Genomic DNA, 18,547 nt, shown 5'->3' with positions numbered 1-18,547 from the left:
GCCTGTTGGCTCTTTATTTTAAATAATATCTTTTATGTGATTGAGAGCGGTGTATTTCTAAAGAGGTAAGAGCCACATCTAGGTTGTCATAGTGTAAATGGGGTTTTTTCTTTTATATTTATGTCTTATTAACAATATTATCTTTATCTTATCATTTCTATTTAGGTTTTCTATCTATGTCGGCTGTGCCGTTGTAATATAATGTTATTTATTTATTTAAAAACCCTTTTATTTTCTATAACTTAATATTTTGTAATTTTCTTTCCTATTCTACCTTAAGTATTTTTTCTCATGCCTGGGATCTCCAGATATTTATTTGTTTGAAGACTGCATCTCTGAAATTCCCCTATAGGCAAAAGAAAGCTTTCATATCCTAGTAGATCAAATAATCACTTATCCTATCTTAGCCAAGGTTTGCAGTCATGGCAAAATTACTCACTTTTTATCTTAAATCACTACTAATCATTGGGGTTCCATTATCAGGTCCGAATAGTGTTTTTAGGATCAGTGCATTGCAAAAGATTGAATCAGACAACTATTTTTATCAACAATAACAATAAGTTTAATTTCTGGTCTAATAATTGTACATATCACATGAAATCACAAGATTCATTTATGAAAGGTAATTCTTAGTCTTTCTCAATCACTCAACTTGTTTTCTAGTATATTCTTTCACACTAATTTAGTTTAGACTTGCATATCAACAAGCATACTTTATATTACAACTATCAGGAAATTATACACATAACATGAATTTGTCAGGTGTGCTTGACATTCCTAATTTAGTATCAATCAAAATACAACATACATGTATACAAATATATATCTCTCAGAATCTCATTCCTTTCAAACACTTAATCATAATCTAGGTAATCATATCACACAATCCACCTCATTGAGTTTCAAACATTCTAATGATATGATAGCAAGAACATACTCTATCATAATCAATCATAAGTACACACATAATTAATCAAAAAAACTTCAATAGCTCAATATTTTCTCCGAGGGAAATTAACTGCACTCATGCTTTACTCATTAGTGATTATACGCATTTATGAGTAATGTTAACACTCTGAATGCTATCTCCTTAACTAGACAATTTAACAGTTTGATAGGGAATGAATTCTTTCTTAATTCACAAACAATTAATGAATAGATAGACTCACATGGGTCTCTTCCTATCTTGCATGTGTCTTCCGTACCTTTTTTCTTATTCCAGCGCTTGAGGGGTTTTGCTCTCCTCCATTCTGTGTTTTGGAATTCTCCTCGAAGCGATACAGGGCACTGATGAATAGTTACAGCAGCTGGCGGGATATAGGGTAGGTTCCTTGTATAACACGATACTTATACAATGCGGTTTCGCTGTAACGCTGTCTACAAATTGCAGTAATCCTTTATCTTTTCATATATTTTTCACCGCACAACTTAAAAATCTAATTTTATCTTCGTTAAATTTGTGTTTGCCCATATCGCGCATGTAGTGATAAGTAGTGAATTTATATTAGGGGAAATACTCTTTAGCACGCATGTGCGTCAATTGTTTACCATATGAAGTGTTTATTGTTGAACGTTTTCTTACAGGAAAGCGCATTAAAAATCAAAAAAAAAAAAACCCCATCAGCTAACGCCTTTTTATTCCCATATATAGGGAGTAGTTGAGGCCGTTTCAGCCCTATCCAACTTTTGGAGACTGAGTGGGCAGTTCAGTCTTTACTGGTACCCAATCAGAGATAGCTGGCCCAAGGCTATCACTAATTAAGCGCCATGCAGTGAAGAGAGACGGCTCAACAAGTGCTGCCATCTCGTGGTTCCTAATCCTAACACTCATATTGAATGTCTGAAATAATGTGGGTTCTGCGGTCGATTTTCTTGAGTTTACGGGACGAAAAACCTGAGTTCCCAAGAGAACAACCTGCTTGCCTGTGCCAGAGATCGACCAACTCGGGAACCAGTCGAAAAAAGGCTTAGAAAAATTTCATCTAGTCGACGACTAGATTCGAAACCAAGACGTCTTCCTTTGTGCGGTCAAGCGCCGTGGTGTGCAAACACCACATCCACTGAGCTACACAGGCTCCCCATTAAAAAAATAAAAAATCACAAATGTGTTAATCTCAAGCTGAGCACTTTATTTTCTGGTGAGTTACATACAATATGTAATGTTTTTTTATGTAAAACTTTTATTTTTATAGTGATGGCCATTTAGAGGGCTCTTGCGATATGGTTGAAAACGACATTAGTGAATTAATTGATGGGGAAATAGGTTTAAATCAGGAGGAACTGGTACAATTAATAGATGACGTCGACCCAAATGGCAGGAAAAGCTCTGTCGAAAATTCGATTGCGATGAATCCATTAAAGAATTCAGTTTAAAGAAATTAGCAGAAGGATTGGACTTGGCAAGAAAGTTATTTCACGGATAATGATCTCAATGGAGCATTCGGAAAATTCATGAGACAATTGGATAATTTTTTAGCTCCCTATTATGAACTTAATAACAAATTGCAGCATAGTGGTAAGCATGGTCTTATTAATGACTTCTTGATAACTAAACCAGCTGAAGTATGCAATGAGAATTATACAAATGATGTCCAAGAGATTTCAAGTGATGATGACATTGACCACTCGTAAATAAAGAACTTCTACGAATGTTCGTTTTGATGAGATTGATGATGATTAAAATATGCACTTTATTATGTGCAATGAAGGTTACGTACAATTTGTAATTTTATAAGTTTATACTATGTATTTGTTTCATAGTTTATGTTTTCTTAACTTACATGAATTACAAGAAATAAAAATATATTTTTGTTGGGTATGCCATTGTTTATATAATTAAAAGAACTATTTCGGAACATAACCCTACTTTTTCTCTGTAACCTTCAGTCTCGCATAACGTGATTTATATAACACGGTGTTTCTATGGAACTTAACATCCGCATTATACGAGGGTTACCTGTACATTTGTACAAGAAAATATAGGTGTGTTCCCACTGTAAAAAGTTGATGTTTTAGATAATTTATATTTTGGCAACATCGAACTTTTACAATAGTACAGTAGATATAAGATTGATACAAATATATGATTAAAAAAAGATTACTTAGTGAAGTACAGAGCAAAAGGATTTCAGTTTGGCATAAGTAAGATATTAAATTGAAGGATATGGATCTGTCCATCTTTTATGGAAAAATATAGAAAAATATATTTCAATTAGAAAGAAAGCTTCGATTACTATAATGCTTATGATAATATAACCTTTGGCATCAGAGTTGCCTTAGTGTTTACTATTTAGATAACATAAGCTCTAATCAGAAGCTATATGTTCTGCTTATAGTAGTGGTTAAATTAGGTTTCACCGACTTGACAGTGTTTCAAACTGTTGGTTCTTATCAGAGACTAGGCAGAAGCCTAAAGATAGCAAAACTCTTTACACCTTGGCCATCTGATGTCAAAGTTATATTTATAATAAGTAAACTCTCAGTATGTACATAATTAATTACTAAAGTACAGAGCCAAAAGGCTTCCATTTGGCATAAGTATGATATTAAAATGAAGGATAAGCAGCTGATTGTGGATACTGCTACATGGAAGAGTCCTCTCTTCATGCCTCCCCCACCCCTCCTTCCCTTCCTTAGCAGATTACTAATTTGAGCATCCAGAAGATCATTATTTGTCCCATTATTTCCAGCTTCAACCATTATTCTATGTATGCTAGGTGGATGATATTTTTGAATGGCCACATCCTTAAGCAGCTGCTCTTCTGTCATACCTTAACAAAAATTAATAGCCTATACTTGATGTCAAATTTTCTACAGAGAAAGAAATTAGCATTTCTGGACATGCTCCTTTCTTGTTCTTGATCTTGCACACTGATGGGTTCAATATATTGTAAACCTACCTTCTCATGCTAAACAGTACTGCACATCATTCATTTAAAAATATAGACACTATCAAACTACTTATTAACATGTTCAGGTTGGTGATCATAGCTTGCTCACCATGAACCCAGCCATCTGTCAAAGCGAGCGAATTTACTGGCAATTTTATTCTGGACGTTGTTGAAGAAACTCAGAAATGTAGGAAATAGTGCTGTAAAAGGAATTAGAAATGATAAAGGTGACATGAAAACTGGAGAAAAAGATATTCTTGATGTAGTTTCTTCATTTGTAACTAATCCTGCATTGAGGAAAGGGGAGGGGATTGGTGAAAAGGAATGTTCTTTTCAGAATATAGTTATTAAACAATAATTAAAGAGAATGATATATTTGATTATTAGTTACTATACTTGATTTGCTAAAAGATGTAAAGAATAATAAATATAAGGAAAAGAAAGAATAGGGGTGAATAAAAATACTTTCAGTACTGTAAAATGGATTATGAATAATTTACATCTGTGATATGTGTGCACTTGTGTTATTAGTATCTGGGGATGGAGTGAAGAATACGTGATCCTATGAACTCCAGACTTTCATATTTGCATTTATGATGGGCATAATCAAAAACTTATGAAAAAAATGGAAAAGGGATTTGTTTGCGTAATATAAATCACTACCAGCTACAATACTGCAGACGCAAGAGAAAGTACAGGTAACTCTCATATAACGTGGATGTTAGGTTCCATAGAAATGCTGCATTATATAAATCACGTTATGCGAGACTTAGATCACATTGAAAAAGTAGAGTTATATTCCGAAATAGTTTTTTTTTTTTGTAATTATATGAACAACACTGAAATATACAAAAAAAAATATTTTTATTTAATTCAGGTAATTCATATAAGTAAAGAAAACATAAACTATGAAACAAAATACATAGTGTACACTTATAAAAATATAAATTGTACGTAAACTTCATTGCTTATAATGCATAAAATACTTTAGGCAAAATAAAATAAAGTGCATATTTTTTAATCGTCATCACTGTCTTCAAGAATAACATTTCGCAGATGTTCTTTATTTAAGAGTGGTTGGACGCCATCATCACTTGAAATCTCTTGGACATCATTTATATAATTCTCATTGCATACTTTGGCTGTTTTAGTTATCAAGAAGTCAGTAATAAGACCTTGCGTACCACTATGTTGCAAGTTTTTATTAAGTTCATAATATGGAACTAAACAAATATCCAATTGTCACGTGAATTTTTCAGAGTGCTCCGTTGAGGGATCATTATCCGTAAAATAGCTTCCTAACTTTCTTGCCAAGTCCAATCCTTCTGCTAGTTTCTTTAAATTGAATTCTTTAACAGATTCATCACAATCAGAATCTTCGGCAGAACTTTCCCCACCATTTGGTTCGATGTCATCTATTAATTGTACCAGTTCCTCCTAATTTAAACTTATTTCCCCATCACTTAATTCACTAATTTCATTTTCAACCATATCGCAAAAGCCTTCTCCACCAAAAATGTGTACAACGCTTATTATATGACTTAGCTCAGCATCCACTGGAGGTACGCAATTTTGTTCCAGAACGGCTTCAGGGCAAATTTTTTTCCAGCAAGCATTCAGCATAGAGGGTTGTAATTCCTTAATGGACAGAGAAATAATTTTCACACAATTCAATATTGAAAACTTTCCACACTTGAGGCAGCGTCATGTTTGAATTAGATTCCATTTTCTCCAAAATTAATTGCAATGTTCGATGAATGTAATATGACTTAAACGTTGATATTATTCCTTGGTCAAGTGGTTGAATAAGTGAAGTAGTATTAGTCAGCAAAAAAGTTATTTTAATATTCGGATGGCTTAAATTTTGTGTGGTCTGGTGCATTGTCTAAAGTTAGTAGAATTTTGAAGTCAATATTCTTTTTCTTTGTGTAACTTTCTACATCGGGTACAAAACACTTGAAAATTCAATTTTCAAACATGCTAGTTGTAACTCGTGCCTTTTTGTTGGCCTGTCAATAAACAGGTAGGATGGACTTGTCGAGGCCTTTCATCGCATAAGGATTTGCGGGTAGGTTAATAAACATTGGTTTTGTCATGTAATCACCTGATGCATTACTACAAAACAGTCGAATAATTTTATCTTTGGAAACTTTGAATCCAGGAGCTGATCTTTCATTTTTCGAAATATAGGTGCGTTTCGACATTTTTTTTTTTCCAATATAACCCAGATTCATCCTCGTTGAACACCTGGTCTGCACTATAACCACTTTCTTCAATGATTTTAAAAGTTCTGCTGGGTATTTCTGAGCAGCTTCAACATCTGCTGATGCTGATTCTCCCTGGATTTTAAGATTATACAAAGAAAACCGCTTTTTAAAGTTTTCGAACCAACCCTTACTGGCACAAAATCCATGCTGAGAGATTTTTTTCTGAAGAATCTTGATCAAGGTCTTTTAAATGTTTATAAACTTTGAGGGCTTTTTGCTTAATAAGATGACCAATCAAAGGAATTTTCTTTTGAATGCTTAAGGGTCATAGCTGTATAACTGAGAGGAGACCTCCACATAGCCTTTAAAGGAATGCGGAGAACCGACCAGGGATTCTGACCTAATGTCCAATCCTCACCTTCTCGTGGTGCACCATGTTGGGTATCTACTTTGATACTGAACGAACGAGGATAGGCTGCCAATTTGGGATTTAGCCGACCAAATTGTATTCTAATTGGTTAAACCAAAATAAAAAATGATGGTACAACATGACAAAATTTCATGCTGGCTGGGGCGTCGCCCGGTTAAACAAGGCCCCCTTTGTTTTCGCCAGGGAACCAGGGCGAACAGCGAAAAGTCAGCTACTGGAACAAATCTGAAAACAAACCGCAACACAACATCACCAGAGTTAAAGATCGGTACTATCAACGTAAGAAGCCTGAATGGCAAAGAAATGGAGCTAGCTGAGGAATTAGATAAGTACCAGATCGACATAATAGGGGTGACTGAAACAAAAAAGACAAAAACTGTTGAGATCTTTCTGAGCAATAAATACAAAATGTTATATTCAGGCAATGACAATCAAGGAAAAGAAGGAGTAGCCATAGTATTCAACACAAAATACGAGGCTAATCTTCTTGAATGGCAGTCAGTCTCAAGTAGAGTATTGTGGGCAAATGTGAGAATGGGGAACTGGACAATGAGACTTATTTGTGCCTATGGTCCCACAGAAGGTTCTACTAAAGTAGAAGTGTTTTGACACTTTAGAAAAAGCAACTGACACAATGAAAAAGGAAAAGTTGGTCCATGTTGGGGATCTAAATAGCAGAGTAGGAAATGATTGTGAGACATACAAAAATATTTTGGGAAAATTTGGAGAAAAGAGCAAAGCTAATAATAATGGCAAATATCTGTTGGATTTCTGCTCAGGACATGGACTGGTTATTACTAACACCATGTTCCAACATAAAAATGTGCACAAATTCACATGGAGAGAAGACGCTAGGAATAAGTAAAGTCTCATTGACTATGTTATTGTTGATAGTGATATTTTCTCCCTGGTGCAGGACACCAGAGTGTACAGAGGATTTGAAATTGGAAGTGATCACTATTTAGTCTTGAGCAGTATAAAATTGAATTTCATATTGAAAAGAATGACATGTAAGAAAGTTTTAAAGTGAATAAAAGTTGAGCAGCTCTCAGATGTGAACTGTAGATTAAAATACAGAAAGATTATTGAAAAGAAAATGAAAGAGTTTGAGAACAGGAATCAAACCTTGGAGATTCAGTGGCAAACTGAAGAAAACATTGATTGATTCTGCCAGAGAGGCATGTGGTGAGGTTGTCTGCAAGGATACAAAATATCAGAACTCCCTGGTGGACACAGGAAGTTAAAGAGGCAGTGGAGGAAAAGAAGAAAGCATATCAAAAGTTCCTGGCAAATAAGTCAGCTTTTACTCTTACAGAATATAGAGACAAATGTAAGAAGGCTAAACAGGGTGTTAAACTAGCTAAACAAAAGTCATGGGAGGACTTTGGCAAGAATATAGAAAATAAATATCAAGAAGGTGGAAAATATTCTGGAGGTTGTTGAAGAAGCTTAGGAATGGAGGAAAGAGTGCTGTAAAAGGAGTTAGAGATGATAAAGGTGACATGAAAATGAGAGAAAAAGATATCCTTGAAGTATGGAGTAATTACTTTGAGAAACTGCTAAATGAAACAAGCAGTGATGACAGCACAGTGATAAAAAAACACTGACCAGCCATGCAGTCAGGAATACATATCCATACTTGAAGTAGAAAAAGCCATCAAAGGCTTGAAATGTGGAAAGGCAGCAGGAGTAGATGATATTTGACCAGAAATGCTGAAGTATGGTGGTATAAGAGTCTTACAGTGGCTGCACTGCATAGTTCAGAAAGCCTGGACTGAGGGACGAGTTCCCGATGATTGGAGTAGAGCTCTCATAGTACCTATATATAAAAAGGGAAATAAAACTGAATGTGAGAATTACAGAGGTATTTCCCTACTGAGTGTTCCTGGCAAGATCTATGCAAGTATACTTGAGAAACGGTTGAGAAGAATTGTGGAAGAAAAGCTTGAAGAACAAGCTGGATTCAGGCCAAATAGAGGCTGTCAGGATCAGATCTTTACTTTACGACAAATAGTCGAGAAAGCATGGGAATATAACAAAGATCTGTTTAAGTTTTGTCGATTTGGTAAAGGCATATGATAAGGTGCCAAGAGAGAAGCTATTCAATACGCTGCAGTTATATGCTGTCAATGGGGCATTATATCAAGCAATACTTAGTCTTTATTTGAGTTGTAAGTTAGCAGTTAGAATTGAAGGAAGTGCAGGAAGATGGTTTAATGTTAAATCTGGTGTGAGACAAGGATGTATGTTATCCCCTCTGTTATTCATTATCTATATGGATCACATTATGAAGGAAAGTGGTATTAAACCTGATATCAAAATTGGAGATGTTAATGTCAGCTCTTTGCTTTATGCAGATGATGTTATACTTCTAAATAAATCCGCTACAAGTCTGCAAGATTTTCTGACTAAATTGAATAGCTGTTGTAATAGATATGGTATGAAGGTCAGCAATAAAAAGACAAAGACAATGAAAATTGGCAGAATAATTGAAAATGTCAACTGTGTTGTGAATGGAGAACCTGTGGAACAAGTAAAACATTTCAGCTACTTATGCACGATTTTTACTGAAGATGGTAAATTAAATATAGAAATAGACAACAGAATCAGCAAAGCTGGTATGGTGGTAAGTCAGTTGAATAAATTCATATGGAATAACAGAGAAATTAGTCAGAACACTAAATTAACTGTATAGAAGACAGTGTTCAAACCAGTTTTAACTTATGGATCTGAGAGCTGGGTCAGAAGTAAAACACTTGACCAAAGACTAGAGACTGCAGATATGAGAGTCCTGAGAAAGATTATAATCGTGAACAGATGGCATCAATGGCAATATCATATTAAAAATGAGGATATTAGGAAAGAACTTGACATTGTCAGCATCCAGGAATGTGTTAGCAGAGCTAATTTCAGGTGGTATGGTCACTTAAATAGAATGGGAGAGGAAAGATTAGCAAAACAAGTGTTCTCTGCCAGGGTGGCAGCAAAACGACCCAGGGGAAGACCAAGATATAGGTGGTCTTCCTCTGGGTTTGATACGGTACAAAGTGCCTTGGACGATAGAAATATAATGATATAATTTTTTCATGTAGTACTGTCATATCCTGTACACCCCTTGAAGGTACATGGCAGGAATTTGATGATGATGATGCAATCTTCTATCCAAATCATTAGAGGTTTCTCCATTTTTTTCTATTAGAATATCGCGTACACGAGCAATGCACTTTGCACTTATCGTTGGCCCAGCAATAGCACTTTGTCAGATTTTATGTTAATTTTGTTTGATTGTTTGAATTGTTGACCCATTTAAATTCGAAGTCCTTGCAACAATTCCTGGTTTTTCTCCAATTTTCAACCGATGCAAGATTTTAATTTTTTCTTCGAGAGAAATGAATTTCCTCTTCAATGTTGCCCCCCCCCCCCAATAAACAGGTAGGGTGGTTTTTCTCTTTCGTTGCAGTTTTAGTGGCCATTATAAAAAAAAATAAACTTTTACAAAAAAGAACATATTACATATGTATGTAACCCACTAGAAAATAAACCGCTCAGCTTGAGAATAACACACTTATGATTTTTAATGCGCTTTTCTAGCAGAAAACAAAGACAATTTTCAACATTAAACACTTTATACAGTAATCCCTAGATGGCAAACATATGGTATTTGTGCCAGAGGTGACACATCAACGATTTACAGGTGATATCCTTTTATGTGTTTATAAATTATTCAACTTTTTTTTTTTAATTATTACATTTACATACAAGTTGAATTTTGTTTTACATGAGAGAGTAGCTATGAAGATGTGCATATGATTGGTGCGGTAAAAAGTTTGCACGACCCAAAGTCAAAGGCAACCGACAAGTGTTGAGTTGAAATGCTAATTCTCTTCAATCAAATTCCATAACATCTGCAACTGGCATAACAACATTCACAATTAGTTTTAACATATTCATGACAGGGTGTCATTTATTGTTTCGATGGAACTTCTCATTACCTGCTGGCTCATGGCAGGCTCAACTCACGCAAAGTTTCAGCCCTTTGTTGAATTTTATGGCTGCTTGTTTGCATTTGAGATGGCAGGCGAACTCACACACTCATTAAATGGCATGTTTCAATTCTTGGTAGAATTTTATTTGAAGTTAGCCTTTGTGATCTGTCATAATGACATTGAGAATTTCAAATGCAATAAAATATACACTTATTTTTTCATAATTGAAAAATTGGACAATAGTTTTTAGTTAGATACTGTGTTTCAGTGCAACATATGGTTTTGTTTGAGTCTATATAGCATTAGTTTCTGTGAGAGGGGGAAATGTGATTAATTAGTGCCGTTTTTAGTCCAGCTGTCTCTAATTGCACTATTTGTTGAGAATTACAAAGACTGCAAAAGCCTCTGTACAGTACGTACCTTATTCAGGGATACAGTAAAACTAAATTCGATACTTATAACTACTTGCACGATTACGGCCATACACAAATTTACCGAATTTAAAGACTTTAGTGTGAATAACGCAACTTACTAAAATTCCAGGTTGTTCCAGGTTTGGGAATTAATATAATGGATTAATTGGACTCCTTCCCTTTCAACGGCCGGTTCTTTAACATGGTAGTGTACGGGAGACCGCAGCAGACCCCCATGGACTACCATGTATACTACCGGAAAATTGCAAGAGACATTGCATGGTTAGGTTAGGGTAGTTCTTAAGTTCTTCAATAATATGTTTTATATGTGGTGACATCCAGCAAAAATGCTTCTGATTTGTGTTATAGCTATTTTCTTTATATCCTATGTACATTCAGTTCCTCTGGTAAAGGCATATCCATTTCAAAATCGGTGGGCGCCATTATTCCAGTAGCGCAAAGCTAGTCTTCTCTACATACTAGGCGCCTGCTAACGCATCACGATGTGCACAGTGGTCTTCCATAGACTTCAGTGTTAAAAAACAGACCGTTGAGTCCCTTCTAAAAATGGATTAATTCAAAAACTAAGGATTATCCGTATTTCCAGTTGGTTGCGCTGTGACATTCTGCAGATAAGGGATTGTGTGTCGTGCAATTTTGAAATTTTCCAAACGAGACATTTCGCGTTAAGTCATACCTTAAAGAAGTGAATGTGTAAGATATGTGCAAACAAAATATAAAAATGACTAAGTTTAGTTGTTGTTTTTTTTCCTACAAATCTGTTTTTGGTTAATACTTTTTGTATAAGTAGACTTAATTTTTATTATCATCGAGATCCATTGTGCTATAGGTTGGCCACCCCCTGGTCCACAGTTCGCTTTTGAAAGCTGTTCAACTTTAATTTGTTTTGATACTTTCTTTTCTTCTCAGTATGATATTCAGCTTTATCCAGTTCAAAACAAAATGGCAATTTAGTTTTCAATTCTTTTGTGTTCTGAATAAGGTGCAAAAATATCACTGTTATTTCTTGCATCTTCTCTCCATGTAAATTTGTACACATCTTTATGTTGAATATGGTATTAGTGATAATTCCATGCCCTGAAAAGAAATCCTGTAGATACTTACCATTGTTATTACTTTGTTCCTTTTCCCAAATTTTCCCAAAACATTACTGGTTTTAATTTCCTATTCTGCTGCTTAGATCTCCAACAAAGAATTTTTCTTTATGTTAGCTGCCTTTTCTAATTTCTTTAAAAATTCTTCCTTGTGTAGTATCATTGGTAGTTACATCTCATTGTCCACATCACGCTGCTTGACATTGTCAGTTATTCAAGAAGATTATCCTCATATTTAGTGTTGCATATTATAAAATCTCCTTTATTGTCATTGCTTGGATATAGCATCTCATATTTGCTGCTCAGAAAAATCTTGCTCATTTTTACCTTCTTTGTTTAGGTAATAACACCTGTTATATCGATCTATTACCTATCCAATTCTTCTAGTTCTATTTCTTTTCCATTGATGCATCTTATGTTGATAATGTCAATTTTGAATTATGTTTGGATTTATTACAGTAGCTGACTTTTTGTTGTTTGACCTAGTTCCCTTATGAAAACACCTGGGGCTGTGTTTAACTGTGCAATTTAGGCAAATTAACTGGGCAAAATGTTGTACTATCATTTTGTATTACAGTTTAAGCCAATAAAAATAAAATTTCAATGGCACTAATTGCTGCTGCCCCATCCTCATTCATTCATTGTTGCAATAGACATCCAACAGGGGTGCACCACAAGAAGGTGAACATTGGAATGCGGAAAACCAAATAGGTCAGTAGCCCTGTTTGGTTTTCTGCATTACTTAAAAGGCTATGTGGAGGTCTTCTCCCAGTTGTCTAGTTTTGTTCTTTAAGCATCCCAGGAACTCTGGCTCTGTATGTAGAGTCTCATTCCTGTACTTTGCTGGAATCTGAACCAATTTCAAAGATCCTAAAAAATAACTCGTGCCCACTTTCTTTCAATAAATTTTCCTCTACGTTAGCTTCCTTCAAGACTAAACAGGTGTTGGCTGGGTTCCATGTTGTTTTCTCTTATACTCTGGATAAACAGGATTTTCTGTTGAGAAATGGCTGCAAGAATATCAATTCTACATTCTCTCTAAAAAAAGAGAAAAGCCAAAATCATGGTCTAGCTCAGCACAGAGTTGATGCTATGGTCTTCTGGTTGGACTTCTTTTACATCAGTGATACTTTAAATTTGAACACGTATTCAAAGGAAATAGGTGCTCAGAAAGAGAAGCTGAGGATGTTATAGAAGTGATATGACAAATTAAAAGGCAGTCTGAAGAGATCTGGACCTGATTGTTGAGAATTATCAAAGGTAATGAAAGGTGGGTAGATTGCTGCTCTGAAGTACAGTGTGAAGATCAATATTGAGGACACATTATAAATCTTGAAGTGTGAGATGGCTGAGCACTCAAGGTATGTCATATAAGTAGAAAGAGTGGAGAGTGCGATCATTAACAAAACTGAATTGGGCTTGAGGTTAGTGAGCAGATACATTTATGTATGAGGAAGAAAGTGTGTGAAATAATCTCTTAAGAATTAATACATGCATTAGTTTGAAAATCTGAAGAGAACACCCTCCACCATTATATAGTGAACAGCCCTGGAGAAACTGGCAATCTGGTTATAAAAGGAAGAAGGCAAACCATAAGATAACAGTTTGCTAAGTTCAACAGCACAAGTTTCTCCAAACCTTTCCTTGGCATGTCCTGAAATAGGTGATGCAGGCTAAGACATCTTCTGTGGATCTTGATTGGTGAAATTTGTATTATGGTCATCAGTGGCGTCGCGTGCACATTTCGGTTGGGTGTGCTGTCGTGTAGTTTATGCAACCTCCACTACAAATTTTATGTCAATTTGACCGTATGCATGGTCGTGCGTCTGCAGAAAATTTTCCAGAAGGGGGGGAAAAGCTTGGAGACAAATAATTACATCAATAAATTTTATAATTATTGATTTAATTAAATAATTACATTAATAAACAACTTGTAGCCTTTTTTTTTTATTTGATGTAATTATTTGTCGATGTAATCTATAAATACGTTAATTTCATTTTGCATCGATTTTAATGATCTTTAATTCTTGGGAAAGAAAAGTATTCAGAATTAAGTTTTTAGCACAATTTCATATATAAAAAAATTGACCGGATATTTTATTAAAAATCAACTATTTAATTAATCCTAAATTAAATTATTTCAGTTTAAAAGCAAAAAAATCATAAAAACTAACATTTAAAATAATATTAAATCACACACACTTACCTTTAAAAATGTATTTTCTGTTTAAATTTGTTTCACTATAAATTTACAATTCACACTTCACTCAATGACTCACTAGACACAGAGAGCAAACTAACTGCACAAATCAGAAAAAGATGATCCTATAAAGTCTAACCATAAGTGAATTTATGATGGCGTAATAAAAAAAAAAAAAAAACTTATGAAGAGAGAGACATAATATTGCGGGAATAAATATGGTTTGATGGAGCAGCAAATCATTTCGTAAAATTTGTTACACATGTTATGTGTATTTCTCTGGGTGTGTATATTTTGCTCCATTTTCCAAGAATTTTATTTTGTTTACTGAGACTCAGTATACATAACATCCGATCATTATCAGAATTATCCACACTTTCGGGAATCCTACATTCGTTAGTCTTTTTTTTTAGTATCAGGGGTTCTTCTGTCTTATCAATCTCACATATGCTGGTATTTTATTGTAGATCAGCAACATCTTATAATACACAGAATATTCATTTTTATTCAAGAATAGATATTTTTTAGTCTGTTGTTTCCGAAGACTAGAATAAAAATGTCTCTATATACTGTTAAAAAAAAATCTCGCAACCTCAACAGATGCTATACTGCACAAGCAAAAGAAAAAAACAATTAGCTTTTTTTCTCTTAACATCCATTTTCAAATTTTCAGTTCCAGAAAACGTGTAACAGCTGTTTGTAATACAGCCTTCGGATACAGGAAGCACTCAACTCATGACAAGTGACAATGTTCAGTTGGATTGGTTGAAACAATAACCAATCACAGATGCTGGGTGAGCTCAAAATGTTAGCTCACCTAGCCATGCCTTCTCAGCAGTTTAAAAATACTAGAAAGCTAAGAATTTCATCTGCTGCTCCCTCTTTACATCTTTTAGAATGGCTTAAAGGTGTATGTGTTTTGAAAGCACACCTGGGCTATTAATGTGAATGGGACTCAATGCTTACGCGTTGAAAAGGGCCCTCTTCATGAAACACTAATGCTTTATTACCCTCATGAAGAGGGCAATGAAGCATTAGTATACAGGGTGTTTCAAAAAGAATGTCCTGATTTGAAAATTGTATATTTCTGCAACCACGAACCATGTGAACGGCCTTGGCCCAGAGTTTGATATGACGACCACTAGATGCCACTACTAGCTGCTATTCTATTTGAAAAACTAACTACTAAAAAAAAAAAAAAAAAACTAACTACTATTCTTTTTGAACACCCTGTATTGTGTTCAATTTTAAGTCTGCAAACAATTGGGGGAATAAATGAAAAAAAAAAAAAATCAGTGATACTGATATTTCGTGGATGAGCACCGCACACTTAGCACACCCGGAATATTTGCCCCTGATAGTTACTGATTCATTGATATTTCTCCAGGTGTTGGGTATGAGCAGTAGGGCTGTAGTATTTTATGATTGCATATTATCTACCATGACACATTGCATGTCATATTCAGGAGACCTCTATGGCAGACATGATGTCCAAAACTAGGTGAGATTAGTGGTCAGCTGTAGAATGAGTGTGGCAGAATTCATATCAGTGATCACTGATTAACTGATGAGTCTCCAAGTCGTGAAGAAGCTGGCTTGATAATCTTCTCCTGAGAGTTTTGGAAAGATAGATGACTGACTTCTGTCTCCCTTTTTAGATACAGGCTGGATGAAGACTTGCTTCCATGCTTTTGATAGATGCAAGTATAATATAATATCTTATTTAGGTGATACAAGATGGGTATTAATTCTGGGGCAAAAGTTTTGAGCACAACCGGAGGAATACCATCTGAACTAGGAGTCTTATTAGTATTGATATTAATCAGGATTTTTCCTGATTTCTTTCTAGTGAAAGTTCAGATTAGGCATGCTGTGGGCAGTTTGTAGTGGTGGGAGGTGACTTGCTTTAGCTGTCTGAGCAAGAGTTGGAGGAAAACACTGCTAAGAGTTCTGCCTTTTCCTTGGGTGAGGTTACCATGATACCATCAGGATTCCGGAGAGGTGGGAATAGGAAAGTGTGAAGTTACCTAACAGTCTTAGTCAGAGACCAGAAGACTTGTTTGCCAGTTGTGACAAGGAGGCAAGTTTGTTGAATTTCATTCTTATGAAGTCTGTTTGGAAATGATAACCTTTTTTTTTTTACACATTTCTGGCTGTAGCATAAGCTGAATGAGAAGCTGGAATTTTTATTCTAAGCCATTGAACACGTGCTGCCTTTAGAGGTTTTTATTTTATTTTATTTTATTTTTACATTCCTTGGATACTGGTCAGGGATTTGCAGTGGAATGGGAAATGAAGGTTCACATTTGTTAAGGATTATTTCAGTATTAATTCAGTACAGATGTTTGGATCAGGAGAATGAAAACAGTAATCTGATCATTTTCAGGCACAAACTTTGTTTGCTAACACTTGGATAAAGGATAAAACCCAATATATAATTCATAGCATAGCCAAGTGAAAAAACTTCCATAAACTTATCTCTAATCCAGAGAATCGTAATAATAGGGTGTGACAATCGTTGACAACTCATATAGGTAAATATGACTTCTCCATTACTTCCACCTTAGTATTGCCACTTCTGGGTCTGGCTCCCACTGATGAGACCTCAATAAAGGTCGAAACTGATCTGGGCAGTGACCCTTTCCTTAATGTATAGCATTATACATGTCCACAAGGAGATGTGCTTTGCATTATTCCCATAATATTAAGGAAAGCGATGAGAACTTATACCACCTTTACCACGAGTTGCCTCAGTCCTGAAAGTACTTCAGGTGCAAATTTTGTTTGCTAACACTTGGATAAAGGATAAAACTCAATATATAATTGATTTCCTGTAATCTGTTATGGGGGGAGGGTATGTGGTTTTAAACTTATTTTTATTTGGTGGGAGGAATAACCATTGCCCAAAAAAAAGGTGTTTTTGTGTGAGTGCAGTGTTATCTGAGGAAATTAATTTTCTCTGGTGGACTAAGATTTTTTATAGTTTCAAATTGTTGGGGAAGAAATATTCATGAATATTTCCATTAAACATAGAAATATTCACTGACATTTGCTACACAGATGTCATTTTCTTCAGTTTTGAGAACAGAGGATATGCCGTCCATTGTTATAATCCTCTTGCAGGCAATTTTTATGACCAGTCATAAACAGTGGTATTCCCTTTTCTAAATGTTGAAAGATTTTGATGTGTGAAAATTAACGATAATTCATGAATACTCCCATGTTTAAAAATACACGACTTGGTCACCAACATTTGCTACACAGATGTTATTAGGCTTTCTGGGTCTGAGCTTTTCGACATACATACATACATCTTCAAGGCCTACCTTTCCTAATTGGGTTGTGGGGGCAACAACTGCAAGAGAATCAACCAATGGTTACGATCCTCTGCCACCAAGCTCAGGTGTTCTGGTGGGATTCCCAAACGTGTCCACTCAAGATTTTGGATATAATCTATTGAGCTTTTCAACATATTCACGAATATTATTCTCCTCAGAATATTTCCACTATAAAATATTTATTCATGTAAAATGTTTAGAAAACTAAAATGACAAATTCCAGGAGAGTGTCTAGCTGAACTTTTATTTTCACCTTCTGCAGAACACAGTTTGGAAATCCTGGTCTGAACAAATATTGTATCATACTGCCTCTCATGGGGAAATTCTCATCTGCAGATAATCAACCCAACAGCTAGAACACCCAACCAGAGCCAGTTGATGGCATAATTATAGGACTTGAGGTGTTCCTGCATCTCTCCTGTTCATCTTTGTTACTGAAGTGTGCTTTTGTGCACATGTTTAATACCACTATTTGGGTATTAAACATTCCTGAAGATGCAGAATTAATTTTGGTAAAATATAGGAAATAATAATTAAACACCTTTAGTTATTATCTAAATTAGGATTATTTGTATTGAGTTGAAGATCAGTAATAACATTCCTAAGGATGCACGTTTTGGAATTTAAAACAGATGAATCTACCTTGAAAGGGAAATTATCAATTCATCTTCACTCATAATGTAATCATGAAATCTAAACAAAAAAAAAAATAAGGGTTATTATTACACAGGGCATTTCAATACTACTATAAAATACTGAAATTTGTCATTAGGAAAAAGTAGCTGATTTAACAATGGACTGAACACAAAAACTTACAGAAGAATTGGAAAAATACCACAAGGACATAATTGGTATTACTGAGAGAAGAAGACAGAAACCAGAGATCTTACTAAATAATAAGCACAGGATGTTATTTTCAGGCAATAATGATCAAGTAAAGAAATGAGTAACAATAGCATTCAATACCA

The 18,547-nt window shown here is 34.9% G+C and overlaps 1 protein-coding gene across 1 annotated transcript in view; it reads left to right on the top strand.

Moving 5' to 3' along the window:
• Positions 1 to 18,547, top strand: part of Smn (survival motor neuron) — a 110,393-nt gene that overhangs the window by 9,570 nt on the left and 82,276 nt on the right. The window lies entirely within an intron of this gene.

Source organism: Typopeltis vanoorti, chromosome 16 (assembly GCF_054136105.1).
Source record: "Typopeltis vanoorti isolate ZY-2024b chromosome 16, IOZ_Tvanoo_1.0, whole genome shotgun sequence".
Classification (NCBI taxonomy): Eukaryota; Metazoa; Arthropoda; class Arachnida; order Uropygi; family Thelyphonidae; genus Typopeltis; species Typopeltis vanoorti.
This window is presented reverse-complemented; position numbering and strand designations above follow the sequence as displayed.